At 44.4% G+C, this 26,012-nt stretch overlaps 1 long non-coding RNA gene across 1 annotated transcript; it reads right to left on the minus strand.

The window, feature by feature from the left end:
* Nucleotides 1–270: 270 nt before the first annotated feature.
* On the minus strand, nt 271–25,824 carry LOC135239727 (uncharacterized). The gene is made up of 3 exons (XR_010325470.1): nt 25,184–25,824; nt 24,480–24,589; nt 271–962 (listed from the first exon to the last, which is right to left on the minus strand). It is a non-coding gene; the product is annotated as an uncharacterized LOC135239727 (long non-coding RNA).
* Between the last annotated feature and the right edge of the window lie 188 nt (nt 25,825–26,012).

Genomic DNA, 26,012 nt, shown 5'->3' on the forward strand with positions numbered 1-26,012 from the left:
GATTTAGAGCTAGGTCTGGTTAGTATTATTTTGTGATCTGTGAGTTTAAAATACAGGCTGTTTCTGTGTTAGTCTGAGAGACAGTCACCAGGAGCTGAACGAGAGATTAGTGCATTCATCTCACAGGGTTAATGACTATCAGCCTCTACAAAAATCAGAGGACAACACAGAGCTTAAATATCAACAATGAGCACAATTATTGTTTAAATGACAAATCGTAATAATTTTACGTTATTGTAAAACAGGTGCAGTTGATAACATGTGCGACTTTGTGTCTGTGTGTCTGTGTAAGCAAGGGAGAAAGAAAGAAAGAGAGAGAGACAGAGAAAAAAGAGGGAGTATGACAGTGGTAGAGAGGAGGAGAAAGAAGGAGAGAGAAAGAGAGACAGTTATGATTATATCATTATTCCAATTCATGAGTTATCATGGTTATCATGTTTATATTTCTTTCCTTTGGGTTTTAACAATTTGTACTGGCAGTACTACAAAACGCATAGTCGAGTAACTGAAGCACACCAGGATTCTGACAAACAGAGACAGTAACCTCATTGTGTCTCAGTGCCTGTGTTGATAAAGGTAATGGAGCAGTTTATTCACAAGCCACAATTACCGTGTTCGTCACAGGCATACTGGAATGCTGTGAATGTTAGCAATGTGCAGTTCTGCGTACCTGAACACACCTGAACATACCTCTGCAGGTGTCGCACCTCTGACCTCGCTGCAGTTCCACACTACAACAGACCCCGTTGTCTGCTGGGGTTTTTAAATTTTATTCCCACGGGTGAGTTCACTGGTCACGTGTCTCTCTGCTCTGTCCCTTACCTATTTGAATATGAGTTTTTCTACCTTTGGCACCACTGGGACCCCACAGGTGGCTACTGGATGCTGTCTCTGAGCTGGTAGTCATGGAAACACGGAAGCAGATCGGACAGGGACGATGTGCAGCAATGCCAGCTTCGGCCCTTTCAAAATAGAATGAAAAGATGGAAAATAAGAAGCAAAAATAAAAATGAAAAGAGTTTTATAGAATAACGCAATTACGTGATAAGCGCATACAGTTTATTGACTTAGCCTGAGCTTGTCAGTGATTGGGATGTATCACCATAATAAAGTTTTGGTAGGGAACGATAAGCTCTTAAGCAAATAATTGCAAAAAATGCAAATAAACCTATAAATTATCAGGGGTAGTATAATTACAGCAAATAAAAATAACAATAAGCTAAACACAGGGAGAAGTAACACAATAATGCAAAAAATATGCCATTTCCGATATGTGCACAATGCTAATTAATTCTCTTTCTGTTAGAACATTCACAAAGTGCCACCTATAGAAAGAAAAATTACTTTCAAGTAACTTTACACACAGAAGACCAAGTCATCCTTCTCAGTGCCATTCTTCAGCACTGAGAACATCTGACAGCACTCACATAAACATGAGCAGAGAACACTGTACTTACACAACACCAGCCCTGTGAGCACAGCACTTACACACAGTAACCACAGCACTGTCAGCACAGCACTTACACACAGTAACCACAGCCCTGTGAGCACAGCACTTACACACAGTAACCACAGCACTGTGAGCACAGCACTTACACACAGTAACCACAGCACTGTCAGCACAGCACTTACACACAGTAACCACAGCACTGTCAGCACAGCACTTACACACAGTAACCACAGCACTGTGAGCACAGCACTTACACACAGTAACCACAGCACTGTGAGCACAGCACTTACACACAGTAACCACAGCACTGTGAGCACAGCACTTACACACAGTAACCACAGCACTGTGAGCACAGCACTTACACACAGTAACCACAGCACTGTGAGCACAGCACTTACACACAGTACCACAGCACTGTAGCACAGCACTACACAGTAACCACAGCACTGTCAGACAGCACTTACACACAGTAACCACAGCACTGTGAGCACAGCACTTACACACAGTAACCACAGCACTGTCAGCAAGCACTTACACACAGTAACCACAGCCCTGTCACACAGCACTCACACAGTAACCACAGCACTGTGAGCACAGCACTTACACACAGTAACCACAGCACTGTGAGCACAGCACTTACACACAGTAACCACAGCACTGTCAGCACAGCACTTACACACAGTAACCACAGCACTGTGAGCACAGCACTTACACACAGTAACCACAGCCCTGTGAGCACAGCACTTACACACAGTAACCACAGCCCTGTGAGCACAGCACTTACACACAGTAACCACAGCACTGTGAGCACAGCACTTAAACACAGTAACCACAGCACTGTGAGCACACTACTCACATAACACCAGAACTGGGTCAAATGCGTATTTGTTTTGGATTCAAATACTTTTCTGTGCTCTATTGATCTTGCCTCTGTTGATCTTGCAGTTGAGCCTGCCAATATGACCTGAAGGTGCGGTTTGCGCTTCTTCAGAGTACTTTATTGGTTCCAATACACCAGACAAGATCAGTAAAGCATAGAAAAGTATTTGAATCCAAAACAAATAAGTATTTGACCCAGGTCTGCATAAAACCATGACTGTAAGCACAACGCTATGAGCACAAAACATATAATATCAATGCTGTGAGCACAGCATTTGCATAACCCTTATGTTTGCACACAGTAATCCAGCTCTGTGAGCACAACACTGTGTGCAGCCCAGCACTGTAGCACACAGTTAACCCAGCACTGTGAGCAAAAGCTGTATCCAACCCCACAGACTTGAGCACAGCTGTATCCCAACCCCACAGCACTGTGAGCACAGCTGTATCCTAACCCCACAGCACTGTGAGCACAGCTGTATCCTAACCCCACAGCACTGTGAGCACAGCTGTATCCTAACCCCACAGCACTCTGAGCACAGCTGTATCCTAACCCCACAGCACTGTGAGCACAGCTGTATCCTAACCCCACAGCACTGTGAGCACAGCTGTATCCCAACCCCACAGCACTGTGAGCACAGCTGTATCCTAACCCCACAGCACTGTGAGCACAGCTGTATCCTAACTCCACAGCACTGTGAGCACAGCTGTATCCCAACCCCACAGCACTCTGAGCACAGCTGTATCCCAACCCCACAGCACTCTGAGCACAATGCTTACATTTATTTAATTTTTTAGTCCTTTATTTCTCCAGGTGAGTCCCACTGAGAAACAACTCTCTCTTACAAGGGGGCCCTGGCCATAAGACAGCAGCATACACAATCACACAACATAAAGTACAGTTCAGAACAACAACAACCGTAAAACAGGGAGAGTCACAGTGATTTTACAGGCCACAAGCACCGTATCTGTCAAGGCAAGAGCGCATCTCAGCTTTCGTGTGTGACTGTGGCAACCGTAACCGTGGTGATGTGATCATAATTCACCCACAGTCTCAGAACTCAGAGAAGCGACCACGGCGAGCTGAGAAGCTGAGTAATGTTCAAGGCCTAAATTCTGCGGGGTTTGCACCCAGTCAGACTCCTGCTCGTGTCCCCCTCATCCTGCCTGCTCCCGATATGAGGTTCTTATCATTGGTGGGCCACACCCCTCTGTTTCGTGCGCCGGTTTTTCGTTTCCTTGGCGATGTCTCCCGCCCCATTCCCCCACAGTCCAACGAGCACTTTAAAGAGTCCGAAACCGACAGCAGCCATTCAGACCAAGCTTATTCCACACACAAGAAAGGGACACCCCCCACCACACACACACACCGTGTTGCTCTCTGTCTCCCTCTCCTTTGATTTAAACTGGGACATTTTGCCCCACCCACCCCCACCCGATAGTTTGAGATGCAGGACTTTGTAATTGCGCTGTTCAGACAGTAACAGTAGCCATTTCAGGAGAAATCTTTGATCGTTCTCCTCTCATTCTTCTTCTTCTTTTCTTTTTTTGTTGCTCTCTAAAGAAAGTGAATGATTCCCTATGAGGGAGGGGTGGGTGGATGTGGGTGCAGGGGTGGGGAACGGAGAGGTCAGAGGTCACATATCTTCTTTCTGACATTGCACACCCCAGTGACCACCTTGCAGAGAGATCAGAGAGAACCCGCATCCTCGCCACAAAAGCCCATCCTACTCCCCCTGTAGGTTCACCGGAGCACATCCCTCGTTTGTGATTGGCTTGGGTCAGATGATGGACAGCTGTCAGGAAACTCCAGTCAGGCAAAGATACAAGAAGATATTTACTTCTGTGATACCTTTCTTTCTTAGATAAGGATTAAAAAAAAATGTTAATTATGTGTCAGTCTTAAGTTACGTGGAAGGCTCACCCAAGCGTGCATGTGTGTGTTTGTGTGTGCGTGTGCGTGTGTGTATGTGGTTGTGTGTGCGCGCAAGCATGTATGTGAATGTATTTATAAGCATGCTTGCCACATCACCCATCACATTGCATCTCCTTTGTACATTCAAATATGAAGTCCACATTTAAAATGCTCAGTGCTAATTCAGCTAACAGACTTTATACAAGTTCAAGAGGGATCACAACTGTATTCCACCAGGGCAAAATGTGCTCTAAAATGTACTTTTGGCAATGTACTGCAATATAGTAAAATGAACTCCACCAAAGCTGATTTAACACTAAACTAGGTCTCAGTGAGTTTGTACTGATGTCTGATGTGCCACTGTAGTTGCAACATATTTCAAATGTTTGATTACTGTCTGTGACCCAGCCAGGAGGATATGACCCCAGACTGACAATAAGAAGCCATATGTTCCAGCCCCCCCAGTTCCACCCCTCCCAACACTGCTAGGCCCTGTCAGTCTGTTAAGTCCTGTCCCAGTGGGGTTCAGGGAGCCCCGGGACAGCTGATATTGGGTCTGTGTACGCCGGAGGGCATAGCACACCCACAGTAATTTTCACATGACCCACGGCACAAACACGGGGGAGAGACACTGGTGAGGTGTGGGTGAGGGGGGGTGCGGTCCTGAATGTCTGAACCCCTGCCCCTTGACATGGTGGGGATGGGGGTGGGGAGGTTGGTTTCACAACTGCTAAAATATCACATGGTTTCCATGGCACGCACCCCTTCCTGACCTCTAAACAGACAGACAGACAAGGCTCCAGCAAACACAGACACACACAGACACACACACACACACAGACACACGCACACACGCACATACACACACACACCTCTCGCATAAGTTTCCACCGCAGCCCCGCAGGCCCCAAGAAGGGCGGAGGTGACTAAAAGCGGAAACTCAGCTTGGATAAAAGACAGTTGCTGTACTTCCAATATGCGCCACAAACCAACGAAAACAAATCCTGTCAATAGTTTATTGCACCAATTAATATGCCGCAAAAATTGGCTTCCTTTATTTTAACTTTATCTTAAAACTAATTTACCAGAAGGGAATTTCGAATAATCGAGCTAAACCATATTAATATAAATAAGGGATAGGTTACATATAGCCTGCGTAACATGCGATCCATATCCGATTCAGCAAAATATATAAAAACTGTTGCGCTGGCAACGAATAATAATAATAAACAAATTCATTTGTCATCATTCAACATCATCATCATCGTCATCATCATCATCAACAACAATTATCGCCTCGGTTACATCATTTCGTCAAAACAAAGTTCTACAGAAATCTTACTCACCCTTTTGAAAGTCGTCTCCGTGAAGTTTGCCATGACTTTCAACTACACCTGCCTTACAGTGCGGCGAAAGATAATATCAGACAGTTCCTCCGATGGTGTTGTGCATATCTTCCATCCCAATTGGACCTCATTCGTTCACTGTCAACGCGTTTTTAACGTAACAATGACAGGACACGTTGACAATCACAGATTGCCGAGCAGATATTCAGCAGGTGTCGTTGAGAAATTTCATGCTAAGGAGTGGCGTTCACCTTGACTGCGGAGAGACGGTTGCGATGACATACTCGCAACCGACAGGCCGACATTCCCTTTGAGATAATAACATTTCCTTTATCTAGCCAACTCAAAGGTCCTAGAATAAAACGATTGATTTAGTCTACAATTTTAAGGGGGGCCACAGAAAATCACATGCATATGCACAGGGGCCAGAATCTCGTGCTACTTCATTGCCTACAACGGGGAATAACATTTTTAATGTATTTATTACTAAATATTCCATTAAGAGCGATTGGATAGGCCACGGTAAAACGTGAACGTTAATGAGATAAGCACACAATTTGCCATTTCAAAATAATTATGGTGAAAATGTCACGAAATCGAACAATTAATTCAATTCGATGTAGGTCAATTTAAAAACTGAACTATAGAGGGCGCGAGTACACCAGGAGAGGCTACACGGGCACGCGTCGCTGCTAGACCTTCTGCTCCGTTCCTGTGCGTTGGTTCGCTATGAGCCTTTAAAAAAAAATAGGAACATATACGCTCGCAAGTATTCATCTTGTTTTAGCCTATTCTAAATTTATATAATAAATGTAAGAACATGTGGCGCTCAGATCATTTTGTCGGAACTCAGAATATAAATTCTTTAAAATGGTTCAAATGACAGGCCCCAAACCGTTGCATATTTGTCACAGACTCCAACTGTATGTTTTCTAGAAAACGCATAGGCCTAATACCGCTTAAGCGGAAAATTAAAATAAAAAAAATAAAAAATTGTTTACACAGGACATTCTTTAAAAAGGAGGACATAATTAGCTACATATCTGTCAATGTGAGCTTAAAATGGGATGACAGTGAATTTAAAATTCATATGGTAGCCTGCTCATCAGCACAGTTTCATAATAAAATGTTCCTTCAGTTGAACTTTCTGAAAAACGAACGACGGAGGTAAAATACAAATGGGCAAATACGGAAAACATGATGTTTGTATGCAGATAGTTACACATAAAGCTATGCGTAAGAGCACGTTTGTACCTCGACGAACCCGTGCTACAACCGTCCACCTTCACTCACCTTGTCGTCCTTTAATTAAGATTCTGACTGGAGGCCTTCAGTGAGATTAATGCGACTGCCAATATTAGCCTACACACAATTTCTAAGTCACGCATCTTCAAATCTTAGCCTACTCATCTTCGAAGTCGTAATTAGCCTTCTTTTTCTGATGGTACCATTCGATAGTGCCAAAATAGAATCAGAACTTTAACGAAAAGCTTTTGAGAAACCTATCATTTGGAACTGAGTTACTAACATTACCGGGTCTAATGAGGATTTTGATTGGCGTGGCGTCGGCGGCGGTCGGCATTGGAACGCGCAGTTCGGGTCGCACACATGCCGAGCTGGCGGCGCCAGCTTCTTTGACTGAAGGGAGTTCTCTAATACAGGTTGCAGCCTACTGAGTGCACTTAGTCTGCGGTTTTTAGAATGTAAAAAATAAAAAAAAATAAAAATGTGTAAATTGAAAGTTGATTTAATTTTTCAGTTAAATCGGAAAAAATAGCTTACTGAACAATGACAATATAACAGATCTGTTTGTGTCCACATAATTCAATTTTATTAAATTTTGTTTTAACGACAAATTAAATCTGGAGAACGCTAAGAACGGACATAAATCCTTTATTTTTCTTAAACGCACATTATTGAGACAAACTATAAATAATGAGTGTTTCTATCTGTCTCATCGCCTTTTTATTTTTAACAATCTATGTAGGTTATATGTATAGGTTATATGTTATATGTAGGTTATAATCGTAAATTACTCTAGCTTTGTTATCACCGACACTGTTCACGCAGTGATGACCATCATTTTATTAGCGAGTCATTGTTACATTTTCCTGACTGCTGATTGATTTAGGCTACAGTTCAAAAATAAAAAATAAAAAAAACACAAGAGAATATTCAGGAATCCTGTTCGGAAATAGAAACAACTGGAGAGACGTCAAAACTGAAACCCAATAACAGTCTCCTAATTCTTCTAATAATGTGAATAACATAGACAATATAATAATAATATAATTATTTAAAATAATAATATAAAATTCCCTTTTATTAATGTGAACGCTGGTCCTGTATACGACTGTATAGCTTTAATTTGTAAAGCATTTAACATTTTTTAAAAAAAGATAAAACAATGCTTTGCGGGTTATGTCACAACATTCGTCTTAAAATGTATAAATGAATGTTTATTACAGCAAAACAGACAAACAGCAATTAAATGGAGGAATATAACGGAATTTCCAGTGTAACATATTGCTCTATATTGACATTTCGCGTCAAGGATTAATACGCATAAAAAGAAAGAATGGGACGGAGAGATGAAAGAAAGAGTGTTAACAGAGAAAGCTGCCAATATGGCAATGCTATCGCAAATATTACAATTTTAGGGACATAGACTGTCCAAACAAATAAACAAACAACAACAGCAACAAAAAAAAAAAAAAACTATGAGACGTTGTGAAGATGGTTCTGATGATGAAAATCTGGGCGTCTGGCCCATGGACTAAAGCACTTTGAGAAACCCTGATCATAGTGACTGTCATACAAATGCGGAAGGAGCACTGAATCAGAAAGATGAGCCCTAAATTAAGTGCAAAGTATTACTGCAATTTTCCAGGCGTAATTCTGAAAGAAATTACAAAAGACATTATGAAAGTCAATGTCTTTTAACTAATATCTATTACACAATTATCTCCACTTAAAAATTGGTTTGGATAAGTGAATGTAATTAAATGTAACAAAAATAAATAAATAAATAAATAAATAAATAAAAAGATAATTTCACAATCCTTTTTTCATTTTTTATAAAACTGGAACAAATTCACCAGAATTATATATTTTTTTAAAAATCACACAAGACTGGAACAGCAACAGAAAAGAAAGTGATCACATTGAATCTGTTTAGAGGCAAATCTGTATAGAAACATTTTTATCTTGTGTCAATGTAATGTTCAATTGAGTGTGCACAGCCCTGGGTGATTAGTGATCGCCAGGCTTTGAGCTCTTTGAAAATATAACAACCTCTGACAGCTGCTGTTGGTTTCACTGGAGACATTATCTCCCCCCCCATCCCCAAAAAATAAAAATGATTAAAAAAAAAAAAAAAAACAAACAAAAATTCTCATCAACTAATTATTTTCCTAAACCACCGGTGCCACCAGGCTCTCTGTATTTTAGGTGTTTCTAAAAGAACATGGCATCTGAGCCAGGGGAATTAAACAATAGAACGTGATTCTAATCCAACACTAATCTTAGTGCTGAACTCGTTAACTAACTGTCCAGACTGCAACTCAAATATACATTTAGAACTTGCACCATACCCAGACGGAATCAACACTGTCTCATTAATAACCTGCAGGGTGGTGTGGGGCCTTGGGGCAAGGCCTTGGGGCAAGGCTTTGGGGCAGGGCTGGAGGGCAGGGATTGGGGTGGGTCCAAGTTTACAGGATGCTGTCGCAAGTTGTCACCACCTTCAAAATTTCGGATGATTAAATCTGTAATTTGCTGTCACCAGAATAACAAACATGATGCAAGTTTTTAAAGAAATGGCTTCAAAGTCCAAAAAAATTTTGCCCACTGGAAGTCTCAGTCAACTCACAGGAATCCGGGCCTGCATGTAAGGTCTGAAGTGGGCTTGGGTCTAGGTCAACCCTAGGTCGAGTATGAATGTGATGACCGCACCACGGTCACAGGGTTCCGGGTGATTGGGGCTAAATGGTCAGTAATGAGAAACAGTGGGTCGACGGTGTGGGAGCCGGGGCGGCCTTAAGACCGAGGGGTCACCCCGGGTGAACCATCAAAGATCACTGCTAACCTTATCCCTGAGGACAAAATGCTGTGAGAAAACATCTTCTCACTCTGCCAAAGCTCCTAACTCCCCCCCCCCAAAAAAAGTCTACCCTGGGTAATTCATCCAAGATTCTGGAACCTGTTGGAACTTCCCCCCTTTCCTTGTACTCTTCCTCAACTTCTATATTCCAATTTCGACCAATAAGGGTTGTGTATTTTTTTGCTCGGGCACCAGTAACCCAACAAACAACAATCCTGCCTTTTCAGGAATTGGCAGTGACTTCAGTGCCTCACTGAGAGTTTTGTTCACGGAGCTTGAAAAATAACCTTAGTAGCATTCCCTAGCATTTTGCTTTATGAATAGATATGAATGACATGAGTTTGGCAAAGCAGCCATTCTGTCAGACAGGAATGCTCCCCTGTCCTTATTAATTACTTTTATTTAGTAGTTTATTTAAATACAACATTTTCTGTCAAGACACCCTATTCGGGAAGACTTACATACTCATACCGCTCATAACTGTATGGGGGGGATGGGGGCTGGGTGGGCTTTACGATTGTGGCATGGGGGGGGGGGGGGGAGTGGGGATGATATGCAGTTGCAGACTGGGTGGGACGCCGACTATAATGGGTGCAACACATTTTAAAATTATTTTCTTTTCCCCCTTTATTTGGTGCCCCCTCCAAATGTATGGTGCCTGAGGTGATCATTTATATTGTCCATGCCACCAATCGACCCTGTCTGAAGCACTGCACCACTCTGCATCTGCAGATATTCTGCAGTATATATGTACAACAGTGTGAGAGAGCAGGAGGAGGAGCAGGAGCTGGAGCAGGAGGAGGAGGAGGAGGAGGAGGAGGAGGAGACATCATAGAGAGTTTCTGACATTCTGTGAAGCCTACAGAAAATGATTATGTGCGAGTAGCCCCTGGCTTTTCAGATTAGCGTGTCAGATAGCCCTCTCTGATTTTGCATACTACCAGCTACAGTTCTGTGTGAGTGTCTCCGTGCGTGTGAGGGCAGGTGAACACACACTGAGAAAGAACCTGCATGCAGCGTTTAAATTAAAATCTCACTAAATGCCCCAGAGGTTTGCTTCTTAATCTAGTCCATGTTGAATGAATGTGCCAGGTCTGCAAGCACAAATTAAATAGTCACTTGTTCATAAAAGCAGTGGACTCACACACACACTCACACAAACATGAGGCCTGTTTACTTTGATGCTTGGTGTACTTTATTTTCCTATGCACAGAATCAATTGTAAGAGTACAAAAAAGTATGCAAGTGCAAAAAAATCAAAGACAACAGTTAATTCCGACCATCTTCAGTCCAACTTGTTTCCGAAGCTTTTATGAAGAATCAAATTTTAATCTCTCCATAATTGAGGCTTTATAGATTATTCTAGCCGTTGGCATGGTTTTTATAAATTGTTTATTCATTTTACTTTTTACTGGTATTTTGCTGTTGTTAATATAGTACAATGTTTTATTTCATGGTATGCAGCCTTTTGAAAAACTGTGATTGAATTTAGTAACCGAGGACATTGTTAGTTTGCACCTGAAAAAATAATGCTTTTCCGGTTCAGCTGAACTAACCTTTTCACTTTGCCCACAGAGTGCACCTAAGACTAGTCCTGAATATTATAAAAGGTCTATGGTCCCTCTGTGAATGCTGGTAAGCTATTCCATTCATTGATAATCATGGTAAATAAACTGATAAGTAATATCATCAATGGAGAAAATATTCATATGGTTAATTATTGCTGCATACCACTGAGAACAATGTATGTGATTTGTCTGTGTGTTTTTAAAAAATGTAGAGAGAAGGACAATAAAAATATGGAGGTATTCATTCAAGACCTTCTACTTGATGGGATCTCCTACAACAACGAAAGAGTCTAGACAGCTTGGCACAGCCTAATTTAATTAAATCAGTGTACCATGAAATATTTCAACAGGGCACACAAGCTCATTGATAATCAATATGAAGCAATACTGCAAAACATTTTTTTAGTTTATATGACTTTGCAACTGCTGATTAGCAATAAAAAGAAGTGTAGACAAGTAAATGCATTTTGGTCAAGTTAAAAAAGTGAGTTGGCTTGGCTGAAAATCTTCTGATCAACCCAATCATTCATGTGTTGGAAAATGTTCTGGCAAGCACACATAATTTACAGAACAGGGGGAGTTCTACAATTCTAGAGGATGACAGAACACAGGACCCCTGTGAAAAACATTTTACTAAATATAAACAAACTTAAAAATAATTATTTTTGTTCTATCTTTCATGACAGCAAAAAAGTGTGTATATATTTGTACCTATGATATCAAACAACCAGTGTGAATGTTTTTTCCCAGGGGTATTATGTGAGCTTATGTGAGGTATTATGTAAGGAAATAACTCCATGGAATAATGTGGTCATTTTTTATACTGGCAGATTTACTTGCAGTCTAATTTATACACCAAAAAGCTGGTGATGAGTGTACTGTACTGTACAAAAGTGAACGACTGTAACTAACCTATTTAAATGCACACTGAGGACGTTGCAGCCCACTTTACCTTCTATTGTGTGAGAAGGCATGTTTTCAATTTAGAGTTGAAGTTACTGGCTAACCTCGAGCAAAATCATTAGATTCAAGGAGGTTCATCGTTCAGCGAATATAATGGTTGTGGGACAATCTGCTGTTACTAGGGTTGCTGATTGAGTGAACGTCTAGAATCTACCAAGCAGAAATGATGGCATGTCATTACTGCAAGCCCTGTAGCATGCATGGGGAACCTTCCTGGAGGAAGGTTCCGGAGGACTCCTGGAGGACCATATCTGTTCCTGGATTTCAAGCTAACTTCTGCTCTTAATTATTGAATTAGTCAATTTATCATTAATTCAAATAAGGATTCACAAACAAGTGCAATTACAATGCAAACAAGTGCAATGATCAGGGACTGAAGTGCAGTAATTCCTAGGAGTCCAAGTGCAACCAGCCCACACTCAACTGACAACTTGTCAGCTACCCTACCCTCCTGGTGTAAAGGATGTCTCTAGAATAACCACCCCCCTTCCTCCCAGCTTCCTCATGCACACCTGTCTCACTCCCCCTTCCTGGTCCTGATGGGGTGGGATGCTGTGGCCAGCCCCCTGCTGCGGCAGTGGCACCTGCCGAGGGGCAGCGGGAGGTGGGACGGAGACCGTGGAGGATCGGGGAGGACCGTGAAATAATGGGCCACTCCCCTGCCTTTTGTGCAGTTTGTCTGACATTGGGGGAGCCACGCCTGCGGTGCATCGCCATGGCGGCCACATCCCGCCCCGCCCCGCCCCAGCATGAGGCGTCTCCTCAACTGATCAATATGACCCCACCCCTCCCCAAAACCTCCCCAACCCTCATTCAAGTCCGGTCTGGACACTGGTGACTATCGCATGCTCTCTCAGCTGACTGCTACATAACCCCCACCCCTGAAGCATGCCTCACCTCTCTGGAACACCCGCCCCCTACCCCCCACCGCAACTCTGTCCCCTTTTCCCAGGCCCTTTCTCTCATTCCCTTTCTCCCCCTCTCTGTCTCACTATGAAATTGTTTTTTCTGTGCATTGTGCCTTCAGGATACTCGGGGAGTTATACCAGTTTTATTTTCTGAATAAACCCTGGCGGTACCACACATACTGATCCATCTGAATCTTCTGCTCCTCCTTTCACCCTCATACTGGGAAATGAGGAGTGAAACGTGTGCGTGTGTGTGTGTGTGTACATATGTGCACCTGTGTACATGATTCATTTTCTGAGTGCGTGCATGTACGTGCGTGTGCATGTATAAGTGTGTGTGTGTGCACATATGAATGAGTGTGTATCATGTACTTATCCCCACCCGAGGAGCACACACAGAAAGCAAGGGCAATGCTAACAAATCTAACTATTGGAACAGCTGCCCCAGATAAGCAGCCACAAACCGCACAGGAGTCACAGCGCCCCCCTGAGGGGAGGGAGTGACAGGGAAAGAGAAGACCTAAATAAATAAAGGAATTAAAAATACCCAAACCGAAGGAATTTGCCCAGACCTGAGCAGACAGTGTTAATCCCCGCAGCGTAACTGGAGAAGTGGGTCTGAATGTGGGGGTTCACTGCCAGTCCAGGGGGAGGGGAGGGGGACCCTGTTCACCGAGTCACCTCGCCCAGCAAGCAGACTTTTCTGGGATAGCACTGATACACCCATGACAGTTGTCACAATGGCATAATTGAATTCTAAAAATAGCCAAAAAAAAAGTCAAGAGCACAGGCCTTGGGACTTTGGTTTCTCCTTTTAAGGCAGCGAAGCTCACAATGCTTCATGACCCGGAAGCAGGCTGCTCCGGCGGCACGATGCCAACCTCAAGGCCTCCAGTGATTCAGGGATACTAAAAGAGGGGTAGACTTTGGTGTCATAACTTTTTGCATAGAAACCGGTGAGGTGGAGCATACTTTCTGTCTATACTTCTGGAAGCCATTTATCATTGAAGGGGCCATAACCAGAAGGTATGCGCCAATTACCATTGGCTTCGTTCCATTTGTTTTTGCCAATGTAAACCATAATTGGTGTGGAGCTCCTTCCTGGTTTCAGAGAGAAAAGTAACGCCAGCATCCCTTCCCTGTTTTATTATCGCTGCAGCGACCACAGCTGCTGGCCGCGAAAATTGACCAATGGCAGACAGGAGGGTGGCAGCTTTTCAGATGTCTGCAAAACTGGGATTCAATCTCTATTGAATCCCAGTCATTCTCCAGAGTCATTCTCTATTTGTGCAAAGTGCTTTCAGAATGCTAATGAAGGGTTGTAGCCAAAGAAATAATACCCACAGCTAGCACTGCATCACAGACAGAACTGGAAAGGCCTTCATTACGAACTGAGCTATAAAAAAACACCACTGCACCCCAATACTTCAGCAGTTTACTGCTGGATAAGAGAAAAAATACCAGTAAAAAAAGACCGATAGCAGATTTTTAATTCTAATCTAATTTGAATTTTTGTACACTTCCTGCATTTCATTTTAGCTGACGCCCAATGTTCAGACCCTTGAGAAAGGCAAGAACAAAAACTTTGGGCGGCAGCTAAAATGAAATCAAAGAAAATACAAAAAAAGATTACAAATCTGTGTGCGTTTTTTAAACCTTATTATCAACAGGAAAATTTTAGATGAGGTAGCATCATAGAGATTGTTACAGACAAACCAGTTGAGCTCCTGCAGGCTTTCTGTCCTCTCCTCTTCTTAACTACAGGAGTTTCTGGTGTTTCCAAAAATCCAGTGAAATTGTATTAAACTGTCCTGTCCCTCAATTAATTTTCAGCAAATGCATCAAACTGGAATGTCTCAATGTTAACAGATGGGAAACAGAAAGTTCCAGCAAGTGTTAAGGAGCTGAGCATCTGATTGGTTACGGTAGCCCTAGCCAAATATCTACAACTACCCTTTCAGTGTTGAGTGAAACCACCAGGTTTCCCAGTATATCTGTGGTTGCAAGGAGGAGGAGGACAGGCAGACAGACAGACAAACTTTTAAACTGCGGCTTAAACTCCTTATTCCAATCAGCGTTCACAGGCACACAGAGACACAGTTGTCTCCTGTTTAACGCCCTCTGACTGACCCTCCGGAGACGGGTTTATTCCAAACGCGTGCGGTCCGATTCTTAATTGGAAAAAAGAATCAAACGTCAGTCATCGCGCGCCGCCTGTTTGGCTCCCCGGTTGCGGGTAACGCCAGTTGCCCATCGCTTTCCAGCGCTGATTAGTTTATTGTTTTAGAGAAACCCCTCTTACGGGACTCGTTAAGACTCCTTTGGAACGTTTCAGTCCCAACTCACCCAGCGCTCAGCCAGGAGTACCCAGGCATTTATTCAACTATTACCCTGATGACATTATTCAGAAGGGAAAGGGTCGTAAATATTAAAGATGGCTGACACCTGTACAGGCAGTCTCAGTCCCAGTCTTTTGCGCATGTAGCATGATTAACTTTCAAACCTCGGTGCTTACCGCAGTTGTTACTGTTGCCGCGGTTACTAAAATGAAATTCGCCTGAGAAACGTTTCTCATCTCCTTCTCCGCTGGCACGGTAGTTATTGGCCGCAGAAAAACCGACAAAGTGCGGTGCTCACGATCGACGAGTGACGCGTTTCTGTCGTTGCCTAGCGACCAGAAAAAACAATAAAAAACGTTACTAATAGTGGTGCAAGGAAAGGACGTCGAAGTCCCAAACGTCTGTGACGTAGTTGTTGGAGTAGTTGTTATAATATGATGCAGCTGTGTAAATTATACTACAAATAAGGCTAAAAGTAAATAATAAAAATAGGTAATGATGTTCAGTTTTTAAAAAATATACAGTAAATGTAGGCCAAGCTTTTAGTAAAGAAAAATAAGCATAGGCTACAACGGTGGAGGCAAATGTCATTCCAATTTGAATATGCTTTTACGTACGGAAAATAAACAGAGATAAAATGTATTATGATATTGCAAAAGACGCATAAGAGAGATAGCTCCAATACCAACATCATTCCACAGTCACCCTAACTGTAGGCATGCTGTTACACATAACGATACCGCCAGGAAATTTGAATTCTAAATAGATGTGGCTCTAGAGCTGCACACAGCCTCTTTCACAATTTCCTTTTATTCATAGTTTCTCCTCTTATTTTCTTAATTATTAGAAGTAAGTGTGTGCACTAACTGATTTCAACCTAAGTACACACTCCTGAATGGGCCACTTCATACCTGAATGTTCCAGAGCACTGGGGAATTCCAGAGGCTCCTGTTTCCTCCCTCCTTGATAACCTACACTGAGTAAACTCTGATATTTAGTGAGAGCTGTGTTGTTACTGGTCATGCCTGCTGCTGCACAGGAACACACAAATGCAGCGGCTACTGCCGGCTGCTCTAATGCCCCTCCCTCTTGCTCTCCAAGCTTCCACACACAGCTGACTCCTTTGCAAAAATGGAATTAATGGATTGATGCTGCCAATGCATTGAAGTATATCAGAAAACATATCGCAATGTATATATTTCCACTGTATATATGCATATGTATTATATATGCACCACATGTATGCGGACACCTGACATCCAACATCTCATCCAAAATTGTTGGGGAAGCACAGAATCATTTAGAATGTGATTGTATGCTGTGTCATTAAAATTTGCTTTCAAAGGAACTGAGGGGCCTAGTCCAAAGAATGAAAAACAGCTCCAGACCAAGAGGTGTCCAGATACTTTTGGTCATATAGTGTGTGTGTATGTGTTTTGTCTGTGGGCATATGTGTGTGCATGCATGTGTGTACGTGTGTATATGTGTGTGCATGCATGTGTGTGTGTGTGTGTGTGTGTGTGCATGTGGGTGTGTGTGCATGTGTGCACGCATGTGTGTGTGTGTGCATGTTCGTGCGTGGGTGTGTGTGTGCACACGTGTGCGTGCATGTCTGTCTGTGAGCATATGCATGTGTGTGTGTGTGCGTACGTGTGTGTGCGTGTGTGTGTGCGTGTGTGTGTCTGTGAGCATGTGTATGTGTGTGTGTGCGCGTGTGTGTACGTGTGTGTGCGCGTGTGTGTCTGTGAGCATATGTGTGTGTGGGTGTGTGTGTGTGCGCGTGCCTGTCTGTGAGCATGTGTGTGTGTGTGTGTGTGTGTGTGTGCGTGTGCGTGCGTGTGTGCGTGTGCGTGCGTGTGTGTCTGCTGTGATTGTAATGTAGTGTAAGTGTGTTATCCCCTGTGATGTGTGGTGTGGCCCTCAGGCCAGTCGGAGGTCAAGGCGTTGCGCAGAGGGTCCAGACCATCGCAGGGCGAGTTTTCATTTCTCTGTCTGAGAAGATTTTAATATCTCTGTCTCCCGCAAGGCAGTTTAGCAGCTATTCCACAGGGAGTCCAAGTAGCCCCAGCACAGGGATGGTTTTTTTTTTTTTTTTACTGCTTTGCATCAATTGGATGGGGCGAAGTATGCCCTACCCCCCCACTGCCCCAGGTGTGCACAGCCAAAGTGGCCTTCCCTGGGGAGGGACAACCTCCCTCCCTTTATGATTCCCCAAAATAAAACCCTTGTGTTCAGTGCTCCCCAGAAAGGAGCATTGCTCCTGCTCCTGTCAGATTGCTCCTCACATGAGTTGCACAGCACTCAAAATGACCCATGAGATAATATTCCTGTCTCAATTTACATATCAAATACTTCTAAATAATTTAATCTGCCACTCCATAATTTGTTTTAACTTTAAATATCTTTAGAGGAGTTGTAAGTCTCTCTCCATCATCATTTCTCCCACTGCAGTAAAAAGAATAACAGCAATAACAGTAATAAGTTGACAATTTAAATTCAAACTCACTGTTATAGCACCCACCATTTGTCTGATAAGTATTATATGGCTGTCGATGGGAATTTGCCTGAGCCACTGCTTAGCAGTTAAATTTCATTGGGTTTTAGATGTGTTGTGTGGATTTAAAAGCCCTTTCTTTTATAAAGGGAAAGGAAAATCAAATCTGAACAAATCAAAGTAACTGAATACCTAATAATACAAATACACTGTGGATGAATCTGATGATTATTATGAAGAGGTCTACTGGAGAAAAAGAACTAACTCTTAAAACACTTCTGGGATAACTTTCTTTTACTGGGCTTAAAAGAAGCTTTTTGCAGAAGCAGTTCCATCTGCTGTTCCAAGGCCATTGCGGTTAATATCGCAAGCAGACGGGATGCATTGACCTGCTTTTTGATGAACTGGGTTTCCAACATCAAACTGATCGCATACTTGACGGTAGTTGGCACAGCCAAGTTCAGCGCCACCCCATGAGCGCAACCAGAACGTTATTTTAGACCGTGTTGAGCGGGTACGGAAACGCAGTCCTAAAAGACATGGTGCTTAATTTACTCCGCCTTTGCTCGGTAATTATCCTACTATGTGGGGAACCCCGCCTCCGTAAAAAAACAATCAAAAAAACGCTATAGTCTGGCATAAGGCGGACGCGGTTACCAGGAGAGGTTTTGCTGACGGGACGGGAAGACGGCACTGACAAACGGGGCTGCCTGTTATTGAGCACCGTCCGCATTGATGCAAGAACCCGCACGCACCAAACATATATTGCCATATAGATTAAAACACAAAAAGTGAAGTGGACCACCCCTTCCATCCATAAAGTACACCTATCCTTCAGCTTCTGGGATTAATGGGGAAAGTTGCTTTTTTACTGCACCCCCAAAAAAATACAGCTTAAATTCTTTATTTAATAAGATATAAGGACAAAGATTTATTGTTGGTTGCAGAGGTATTCACAGAACAGAAGGGCTGCCGTGCGATACAAAACAATATGCCACTCCTCTGCAGCCTCAGACATATTAACAGAACATCGGATCGACTCAGGAAAGCACACGCAACTCTGATGATATCCTAGCTGCAGATAAGTGCTGGGGTATTTCACCTCACGGCACGCTCCTCCAGTCCCACTCAGCCGGTCACTTAGGAAGAGAGCGCGGTTCGCTTTGGCTGTGTCTGCAAACCTGATCCTAAAAAAGCTTGCAGAGCCTTATAATACCCATATTTATTATGAGGGGACGTCTTCGTAAAAGATTGTGTCAGGGATGCAGAAACACTCTGTAACTCACAGGACACTTAGAGGCTTGAAAAAGTCAAGTGTAACATTTTTGTCCTGGCAAAACAGCCTAAACATATAAACACAAAAATTAATAATAAAAAAACAGATGTGTTTTCTTGCACAGAAAGAGGCAGAAAATATGCGAGAATGAGAAAGAAAGACATGAGAGAAAAGGGCAAAAAGACAGATTTTGATTTTGACATCACTTTTTCAATGATATATAGGTAAGCAAGGACTATTTTCAAATGTGAGGTAATTGATTTTCCACGTATAACAAAAAAAGAACCATAACTTTCAGTGACAGCATGCAGTTAGCTTTTTGAAGTGGGTTGTCATTCGTTCTCTGTTCGGACAAAAATAGCACACCGGTATGGTGTGTAACCCAACCGCCAAAACACTCTCGTAATTGCCCTTCATTAATCACCCCTGATTAGGACTGTAAAACAATATTGTTTGTGTGTGTATGAATGTGTGAGGGAGAGGAAGAGGGAGAAAGAGTGAGAAAAGGAGAGGCAGAGAAAGAGAGAGCGAGGAAGAGTGTTGTTGACCTCTGTGTGACCCCTGTGATAAAGCTTCCTAATGAAACGGACCATGAGTCTAAGATCCCCCCCCCCTCCCCCCCACTGGACAGCTGGACACAGGAAACCAGATGTTAAACACACGGGAGTCTCGCTGCTCTCCATTCCCCAAACAGCCGTCAGTGTGAAACGTCTCTGAGCCTGGTTAATACTGCGGGATTAAGAGGCCTCACCCAGCCTGAAAACCCGCATTGCCCCCCCCACCCCCACCCCCAGAAAGCCCTCGCTGACCACACCACCACTAACCCTGAGTCCTGTCAGCTGAGCTGGCACGAGAGCAGCGCCTGTGGAATGAAACGCACGCCGCTACCGCACGATTCGAGGCTCAGCAGCGTCCTTATCTGTGAAGCGCATTGCTTTTCCTGGCAAGACATTTGGCAAAGCGTTTGGTATATAATAGCAGAGCGATTTAAGGGAGGCACCGCATCCCTCCCAAATGTATGTGCAGGATGTGAGCTCAGAGCCCGAGGAAAGATTTCTGGCCGCGAGAGCCGCTGGCAAAAAAAAACTCAAAGCACACCGCGCGCAACCGTAAACAGCGTTCGCTTCGATACTAACAAATGTTACGTACGCGCGGAGAACGCGGTTGCGGAAATTAAACAGCTTCTGAAACGCGACCGGCGAGCGGTAATGGAGTACGTGGGGAAAGGTCCTGAGAGATGCCCTGTGTGTTAAGCCCCCGATATTACAGCCATGTGTGGCACTTCCTGTCGAACACGACACTTTTTGTCCTTCGGCCACGGGTGCGAGGCGAGACCGCCGGGGATTTATCCCGGCCTTCCTTTTCAATTTGTTCGACAAACAGACCGTCGGGGCGCAGGGTTCTCAGGATCGGGGTGGAATGTGGGGGCTGTAGTCTTATTACAGGCCAGCGACTGTCCCGCCCTCCGGAAAAAAAAAATTGAATGAAAATATTGTCGCAGCGCTAATTTCCGATGTGGCGCCTCCGCTAAGGGAGCGAGAAATCTGTGTGAGGTCCACAGAGAGACGACGCTACCAGAGCTAGGGCTGGAGCTGGAGCTAGAGTGAGAGAGAAATCTGTGTGAGGTCCACAGAGAGACGACGCTAGCAGAGCTAGAGCTAGGGCTAGAGCTGGAGCTAGAGATGGAGCTAGAGATGGAGCTAGAGCTAGAGATAGAGCTAGACATGGAGTTAGAGCTAGAGCTAGAGCTAGAGATAGAGCTAGAGCTAGAGATGGAGCTAGACATGGAGTTAGAGCTAGAGCTAGAGCTAGAGATAGAGCTAGAGCTAGAGCTGGAGCTGGAGCTAGAGATGGAGCTAGAGATGGAGCTAGAGCTAGAGTGAGCGAGAAATCTGTGTGAGATCCACAGAGAGACAACGCTACCAGAGCTAGAGCTAGGGCTAGAGCTGGAGCTAGAGATGGAGCTAGAGATGGAGCTAGAGCTAGAGCTAGAGCTGGAGCTAGAGCTAGAGATGGAGCTAGAGATGGAGATGGAGCTAGAGATGGAGATGGAGCTAGAGCTAGAGCTAGAGCTAGAGCTAGAGCTAGAGTGAGCGAGAAATCTGTGTGAGGTCCACAGAGAGACAACGCTAGCAGAACTAGAGCTAGAGCTAGAGCTGGAGCTAGAGCTAGAGCTAGAGCTAGAGCTAGAGCTAGAGCTAGAGCTAGAGCTAGAGCTAGAGCTAGAGCTAGAGCTAGAGCTAGAGCTAGAGATGGAGCTAGAGCTAGAGCTAGAGCTAGAGCTAGAGCTGAGCTGAGATGGAGCTAGAGACTAGAGCTGAGATGAGCTAGAGCTAGAGCTAGAGCTAGAGCTGGAGATGGAGATGGAGCTAGAGCTAGAGCTAGAGCTAGAGCTAGAGCTAGAGCTGGAGATGGAGATGGAGATGGAGCTAGAGCTAGAGCTAGAGCTAGAGCTAGAGCTAGAGCTAGAGCTAGAGCTAGAGCTGGAGATGGAGCTAGAGCTAGAGCTAGAGCTAGAGCTAGAGCTAGAGATGGAGCTAGAGCTAGAGCTGGAGCTAGAGCTAGAGCTAGAGCTGGAGATGGAGCTAGACATGGAGTTAGAGCTAGAGCTAGAGTGAGCAAGAAATCTGTGTGAGGTCCACAGAGAGACAACGTTACCAGAGCTATAGCTCGAGGTAGAGATGGAGTTAGAGCTAGAGCTATAGCTATAGAGTGAGTGAGAAATCTGTGTGAGGTCTACTGAGAGACAATGTGACCAGAGCTATAGCTAGAGCTATAGTGAGTGAGAAATCTATGTGAGGTCTACTGAGAGACAATGCTACCAGAGCTAGAGATAGAGTGAGCGAGCGATAGAGATGTGTGCATATGTATGGGCATGTGTCTCTATGCACGACCCTGCGTGCACAAGTGTGTGTGTGTGTGTGTGTGTGTGTCTATGCTTATAAATGCATGTGCATGTGTGTGTCTATCCGTATGCTTCTTGTGTCCGTGTCCATGTTTTTGTGTATATGTATGTTCCTGTGTGTTCACAAATGTGTGTGTTTGTGTATGTGCGTGCGTGCATGTAGTGACAGAGGGTATTATAGGATATTTACTGTAGCAGTGCACCTTTAGTACTATGCACAAGGGTAAAACTATGGTGCCCCATTAAGAATAGGGATTCCCTGTTCCCCTCGTAGCCCCATTCCCCTCTAAGCATGTGCATCCCAAACACTCTACCCTCCGATCGCATACACCTCCCGGCCACACCCGTGGGCGGTTTGAAACCCGAACCCCGACCATGGGGGGGGGGGGGGCAAAACCACCTCCACTCGACAACGTTTAGGATAAACGCCTCTCTCTTTGTGAAAGGTGTCTGACAGAGCCCAGGTTCCCTGTAATCAGGGCTGAAGACCTGTCATGTGAAGGATGCCTCCAGGAGAGAGAGCTTAGCGAGCTCGCTAATGGGCCCTGTTCATAAATCCCCCGACACACAACTGTGCCATACCTCGCGTCTGCAATATTAGAGAGGCCAATGTTAAGTCAGAGGAAAAAAAAGAAAAGAAACTTTTTCTCTCATTCTGTACCGCGCTAGACGGCCATGATGTAAATAAGCCTAGCGGGCTTACTGTGTTTCATCTTCCATGCTTTTAACTGTGTGTAACGTCAGTCTTCTTTAAATCATCAAATAAATCTAATCAGCACGTTTCGAAACTACCTTTGGAGCAGGCAGAGCAGGGCAGGAGCGAGGCTATCGCACAGTCAGATCTGTGGAAAGATCAAAAGCAGGGGAACACGTATCTACCCTCGCCCTGGGCAGTACTTTGTGTTACTCAGACACGCATAATGGATGATGTGCCAGTTTGCCCTTCAGCCGGAGAGAAAGTATGGCAGATATTTGACCGAAGGCGAAAAAGAAAATGGGGGGGTGGGTGGGGACGGGGAGGGGGGACGGGGGCTGAGCAGATTAGTGCTGTCAATCCTTTTCACAGCTTTGCCAAAGTGGATGGATGGGGGGGGGGCACGCCGGCTGGTCCGGTCTCATAGCCACCGCAGTGATGTTGTTGGAGGAGGGGGCGGAGCCATCGTGCCTGAGCAACAGCTCCCTAAGATGGACGGCTGTTCCCCCTCACACCTGCCTTGGCAGGTCTCAGATCCCAGGCTGATATGGGGGGGGGGGAGAATGACACGGCCGCGCCCGGAGATCGATCTTTCTCCGAGCCGACTCCGGAATGGAGGTGATACCGGCCTGTGGGGCTCCTCCAGGGGGCTGCTTATATATCACCTGTGACTTTGACGCTTTTTCTCACCTTTAAGATGCACGTGCCTAATGCAGAGCACATGCACATCTGAGGGGGGGAGGGGGGGGGCATACTGTAATTCAGGTTTTTGGAAAAATAAATAGTATTATTCGGTCAGATGTGTGCACTGCAGTCCCAAACAGTTAAGAGGGACTGTCTCAAAGGCATTGTCTAAACGCTTGGTAGGACACTGACTTAACTCAAAAATTTCCCTTGATACAGTTTTAAATACTTAAGCAGACCTGTGTTTTTATTACCCATAAATATTTCTACATAATTTAATCTGCAGTTGGTTATGAATGTGGTCGAGATGATCATTGAGGAAACGGATCATCATCAGTTTCCCCCTGCACCAAAGTACAGAACCCTTATTCTACCCAGACCCATTAAATCTATTTGACCTTTAAAGCTGAAGTATTTGAGAAATTTGCCTCCCAAGCCAGAAATCACCTGTCAGGGTTTGCAGAAAATGGGCGGGGTCTCTGTGCGGGTTTGCTTGGTGGGTTCACACGGTTACGCTGTCGTGGGTTTGGCTCATTGTGTTGGACCACACAGCCACAGGATGGCTTTGTACCACAGCAGCGTTTGAAACCACCAGCGTTTTCAGAATGTGTTCAATTGTTTTCAGTAGTTGCTAAATGTGTCAGGTAAATAAAGTTGTGAAGAAAAAAAAAACCCCATTAGTGAGGAAGGAATTTCAAGAATCAATGTAAACTAAAAGCTCTCTTACTTGTATGTGTCTCATAAACATACAATGAAAACCCATTATTTTATATATTTACAGGCGGGCACGCCCACATAGATTATTCATTTCCTTTTAAGAAATACTAAATTAATTTGTGAGCTCCACCAGGCCATGAAATCATATAATGTGCACATTTTTCACTATCGTTCATCTGTTGGAAAGGACTATCCTCCATTTCCAACAGATCCTCTCTCCGTCCCCAGAAGTGACTCACCTGTGTGAAGAGAGATGTGCCTTTTCAGGTGGAAGCCAGGATGACATCTGTCTCCCAGTGTAATTCTGCCTCACCGGAGACCAGCAAAGAGGCTCCCGGCCCCTTGTTCACTGCAGGAAGAGAGATGTTTACAGTTAGGGATATGGTGATAAGGCACCATAGAACTTATCTCTTAGTTACCTCTCACACTCAACCACTCACTAACTCACCGACCAACACACACACTAAGGCACTGTTTTATTGACTAACTGTATTATTCACTCATTAGTTCACATGCTCAGCCACTCAGTCACTTATCCATGTATTTTCTCACCAACTAATTCACTCAATCGCTCGCTCTCACCCATTCACTTTCTCAATACCCCTAGCACTCACAGTACCCACTGCTTGTATAGATATGAATACATACATTTCACAACATGGGAGATTACACGCCTAAAATTAATTTAAGACATTTTAAAAGCAATGTGTATGAAATTCAAATAATTCTTAAAATTCGAAAGCAGGAGCTCGTCTCAAAACCACCCTACCAGCAGACATATCCATGTTAATCTGAGCCCATGTAACGGCATGCAGAAAAACACACATATCAGTATCACATGCAGAAAGCTCGTCAAACTAGCATGAAGATTTCACTGTCTCGGACATCCTCGTAGCTAAACCATTCTGGGTCATTTCGGACAGACACGCTGCTGTCTACCCACCTCTGTCACACAGCGCTGGACACAGCTCTGGGTCCCTCACACGGTCCTGTCCTCCGCTGGTTTACAGTTCCCCGAGGCGATCCCAGCACAGCCAGTTTAATAAAAGTCTGTCGTGACCTCTGACCCCTCGCAGTCCGATCGTTAGCGGTTGAGGTTCGTGGCAGAAGCCTGACCAGAGCCTGTATTCTCATTTCACCACTCGGCCTGCCACCCCTCTCTGTATTGGCCAAGCAGAGAGAGAGATGCAGCCATATTACACACCGGCTGCCTTCTGCAAATGCATCGCATTACTGGAACCTGGACTGGCCCTGACCGCCTTGTAACTTCACCCAGGGAGGGAGGATTTCAGACTGAATCTGATCTCCTGGTGCTCAAGGTCTGCGCTCAGCTCAGCTCAGCTCAGCTGGTGGGCTGCAGAGTGGAAGGAAGCCGTGGTTGATATCACGCGTTTCAGAAGAGAGAGCGCATGCTTCTCTGAATCTGCAGAGGAGTCTGTGGCAAAAAGCTTGGTTTCTGAACAGGAACAGGCATTCAAAAGAAAACCAACACTAGGGCTCCCAGTGTGCAGTTAGCCCTAGTGCGGAGCACGCAGAGAGGGTTCCTACCAGTGAGGCTGCCTGTGGCTCACTCTGTAAGTGAGATTCCTCTGGCTGACTGAACACCTGCAGTCTGCCTGTGCCAATCTAACTGACAAAATTATAATCAGGTGCACGGAACAGGAAACAATATGTTTCTTTCCAGTTTAGACCAATGGAATTTCACTCTTGCTTTGGAGAGCCAATGGTGCACAGGTTTTCATTGTTCAGCACTTGACTGACCAATTAAAGTG

The sequence above is a fragment of the Anguilla rostrata genome, chromosome 14, assembly GCF_018555375.3.
Source record: "Anguilla rostrata isolate EN2019 chromosome 14, ASM1855537v3, whole genome shotgun sequence".
Taxonomy (NCBI): domain Eukaryota; kingdom Metazoa; phylum Chordata; class Actinopteri; order Anguilliformes; family Anguillidae; genus Anguilla; species Anguilla rostrata.